This window comes from Salvelinus sp. IW2-2015, linkage group LG30, assembly GCF_002910315.2.
Source record: "Salvelinus sp. IW2-2015 linkage group LG30, ASM291031v2, whole genome shotgun sequence".
Classification (NCBI taxonomy): Eukaryota; Metazoa; Chordata; class Actinopteri; order Salmoniformes; family Salmonidae; genus Salvelinus; species Salvelinus sp. IW2-2015.
This window is the reverse complement of record NC_036869.1, coordinates 18,615,779-18,620,050: the sequence shown is the minus strand read 5'-3', so window position 1 is coordinate 18,620,050 and position 4,272 is coordinate 18,615,779. Positions and strand designations below refer to the sequence as shown.

The 4,272-nt window shown below is 46.3% G+C and overlaps 1 long non-coding RNA gene across 1 annotated transcript in view; it reads left to right on the top strand.

Annotated features, from left to right (window-relative positions):
- The window catches only part of LOC139023309 (uncharacterized), a 376,026-nt gene that overhangs the window by 39,521 nt on the left and 332,233 nt on the right, over positions 1–4,272 (top strand). The window lies entirely within an intron of this gene.

Sequence of the window (4,272 nt, the reverse complement as noted above, 5' to 3'; positions counted from 1 at the left end):
TCTTGAAGCATGTGGGAACAGCAGACTGGGATAGGGATTGATTGAATATGTCCGTAAACACACCAGCCAGCTGGTCTGCGCATGCTCTGAGGACGCGGCTAGGAATGCCGTCTGGGCCGGCAGCATTGCAAGGGTTAACACATTTGTTTTACTCACGTTGGCTGCGGTGAAGGAGAGCCCGCAGGTTTTGGTAGCGGGCCGTGTCAGTGGCACTGTATTTTCCTCAAAGTGAGCAAAGAAGTTGTTTAGTTTGTCTGGGAGCAAGACATCGGTGTCCGCGACAGGGATGGTTTTCTTTTTGTAATTCGTGTTTGACTGTAGACCCTGCCACATACGTCTCATGTCTGAGCCGTTGAATTGCGACTCTACTTTGTCTCTATACTGMCGCTWAGCTTGTTTGATTGCCTTGCAGAGGGAATAGCTACACTGTTTGTATTCGGTCATGTCTCCGGTCGCCGGAAAAGCGSTTTCAGTTTTGCGCGAATGCTGCCATCAATCCACGGTTTCTGGTTGGGGAAGGGTTTAATAGTCACCGTGGGTACTACATCRCCGATGCACTTGTTAATAAACTCGYTCACCGAATCAGCGTATACATCAATGTTGTTGTCTGAGGCTATCYGGCACATWTCCCAGTCCACGTGATCGAAGCAATCTTGAATCGTGGAATCAGATTGGTCGGACCAGCGTTGAACAGACCTGAGCATGGGCGTTTCATGTTTTAGTTTCTGTCTACAGGCTGGGAGCAACAAAATGGAGTCGTGGTCAGATTTGCCAAAAGGAGGGCGAGGGCTTTGTATGCGTCGCGGAAGTTAGAGTAKCAATGATCCAGAATCTTGCCAGCCCGGGTCACRCATTCAATATGMTGATATAATTTAGGGAGCCTTGTTTTCAGATTAGCCATGTTAAAATCCCCAGCTACAATAAATGCAGCCTCAGGATATGTGGTTTCCAGTTTACATAGAGTCCAATGAAGTTCTTTCAGGGCCGTCGAGGTGTCTGCTTGGGGTGGCTGTACCGACTCTGATAACGTATCCCGAGTGAGCCATGTTTCCGTGAAACAGWGAATGTTACAATCTCTGATGTCCCTCTGGAAGGCAACCCTTGCTCGAATTTCGTCTAYCTTGTTGTCAAGAGACTGGMCATTGGCGAGTAGTATACTCGGGAGCGGTGAGCCCGTCTACGGAGCCTGACCAGAAGAGCGCTCCGTCTGCCCCCTCTATGGCGCCGTTGTTTTGGGTCGCCTACTGGGATCCGATCCATTGTCCTGGGTGGTGGTCCAAACAGAGGATCCGCTTCGGGAAAGTTGTATTCCTGGTCGTAATGTTGGTAAGTTGACGTTGCTCTTATATTCAATAGTTCTTCCCGGCTGTATGTAATAAGATTTAAGATTTCCTGGGGTAACAGTGTAAGAAATAATACATAAAAAAACGAAATATGGCATAGTTTCTTAAGAACGCGAAGCGAGGCGACAATCTTTGTCGGCRCCATCACATATGGCAATATAACTTTATTGATCTGTCAGTTTCCCTAGCGAATTCCCTACATCTCACACAGACACAGTCAGTAATAAACAGCTCGAACTTTACAGGCTTCACTGTCATGGTGCACAGTAGAGCCTTWTATGGAATACTGCACGACAAAAGGAGTCTGTATTGAAAACATGCCCACGTCAGGGGAGATACTTATATGGGCAATCCCTAGCTGCTGGGCTGCTCAGTCCTGGCCCTGGGKGTTTGTTGTACTGTTGTCACTCTGGCCTTGTCCTAACACACCTGAAACCAATAATGAATGTTTCACTAAGATCCTAAAGCGGTGTGGGATGTRTTGGGTTGGGGCGCTRCAGGGCTGTGGACCCCTAGGTGCAGGACAGGGTGACCCASCTATATTGTGTGCAATTAAAAAGAGCTCTACAGTACTATTAGCACTATGATATGAATTATATGACGGATGTACTGTTTCTGTGTGTTAATGTGTAGGTGTGCTATTCCTTACGACATAAAAACTGGCTAGAAGGGCCATGGGTCATTAGATTGTGTAAACGTGCAGGAAATGTTCTTTAGATGCCCCCAAAAATGGGAGGACCCTCAGACTCCCTGCCAAGTACATTTTTTAATTTACAATATGTAAAATCTACAAGAATAGAAAGGTTCAGAACCTTTGTGAAAAATCACAGCACAGTTGARAAATATATGGCAAATAGAAATCAAACGTGGATGGTGTTCAAAGATAGATGGGAGGGGTTGACTGGAGCTGGAAGATGGGACTAAAAACAAACAAAAGATAACTATGGTAAAATATAGTGTCCTTAAAATGTAAAAAGAAACGTCCTCTCACTGTTAACTGCGTTTATTTTCAGCAAACTTAACATGTGTAAATATTTGTATGAACATAAGATTCAACAGACAAACTGAACAAGGTCCACAGACATGTGACTAACAGAAATTGAATAATGTGTCCCTGAACAAAGGGGGGGGGGGTCAAAATCAAAACTAACAGTCAGTACCTGGTGTGGCCACCAGCTGCATTAAGTACTGCAGTACGTCTCCTCCTAATGGACTGCACCAGATTTGCCAGTTCTTGCTGTGAAATGTTACCCCACTCTTCCACCAAGGCACCTGCAAGTTCCCGGACATTTCTGGGGGGGAATGGCCCTAGCCCTCACCCTCCAATCTCAGACGTGCTCAATGGGATTGAGATCCGGGCTCTTCGCTGGCCATGGCAGAACACTGACATTCCTGTCTTGCAGGAAATCACACACAGAACGAGCAGTATGGCTGGTGGCATTGTCATGCTGGAGGGTCATGTCAGGATGAGCCTGCAGGAAGGGTACCACATGAGGGAAGAGGATGTCTTCCTTGTAACGCACAGCGTTGAGATTGCCTGCAATGACAAGCTCAGTCAGATGATGCTGTGACGCCCCAAACCATGACRGACCCTCCACCTCCAAATCGATCCTGCTCCAGAGTACAGGCCTCGGTGTAACGCTCATTCCTTCGACGATAAATGCGAATCCGACCATCACCCCTGGTGAGACAAAACCGCGACTCGTCAGTGAAGAGCATTTTTTGCCAGTCCTGTCTGGTCCAGCGATGGTGAGTTTGTGCCCATAGGCGACGTTGTTGCCGGTGATGTCTGGTGAGGACCGGCCTTACAACAGGCCTATAAGCCCTCAGTCCAGCCTCTCTCAGCCTATTGCGGACAGTCTGAGCACTGATGGAGGGATTGTGCGTTCCTGATGTAACTCGGGCAGTTGTTGTTGCCATCCTGTACCTGTCCCGCAGGTGTGATGTTCGGATGTACCGATCCTGTGCAGGCGTTGTTACACATGGTCTGCCACTGCGAGGAYGATCAGCGGTCCGTCCCGTCTCCCTGTAGCGCTGTCTTAGGCATCTCACAGTACGGACATTGCAATTTATTGCCTCGGCCACATCTGCAGTCCTCATGCATCCTTGCCGCATGCCTAAGGCACGTTCACACAGATGAGCAGGGACCCAGGGCATCTTTCTTTTGGTGTTTTTCAGAGTCAGTAGAAAGGCCTCTTTAGTGTCCTAAGTTCTCATAGCTGTGACGTTAATTGCCTACCGTCTGTAAAGCTGTTAGTGTCTTAACGACCGTTCCACAGGTGCATGTTCATAAATTGTTTGTTTATGGTTCATTGAACAAGCATGGGAAACAGTGTTTAAACCCTTTACAATGAAGATCTGTGAAGTTATTTTGATTTTTACAAATTATCTTTGAAAGACAGTGTCCTGAAAAAGGGACGTTTCTTTTTTTGCTTGAGTTTATGTCTCCCGTGGACATTACTGGTTAAACATGGACATAACACACTAATTGAACTAATCTCAAAGCATTACCATAAATTACCAGTAGAGGGGGGCAGTCTCCAAGTTAAGGCCATGGGAAATTCCTAGGACAGTTACTGCATCTTTCAGTGCAGCTTACTTCTCTGTTATGAAAGTTTGGTTGGTCGTGATGTTCACTGGCCTTCAACAACAAGAGCTAGTTGGTCGTGATATTTACTAGCTTACGCTTAAGTATGAGAGCTATTTTATTTATGGATGGGTTTGAAAATGTCACAATCTAGGGGGGGCGGAATCTTAAATGGAGGAAGATGTACAATGACACCCAAGACAGATGGTATGGGGTTATTCTATGGGATTTAAACAAACCGTTAGGAACACACAATTTCTACTGCATGAGCATTGCCCTGAAGCGACTGTAATGAATATAATAAACTCATGTGTAGCTCATATATAAAAAATAAAAAGACAC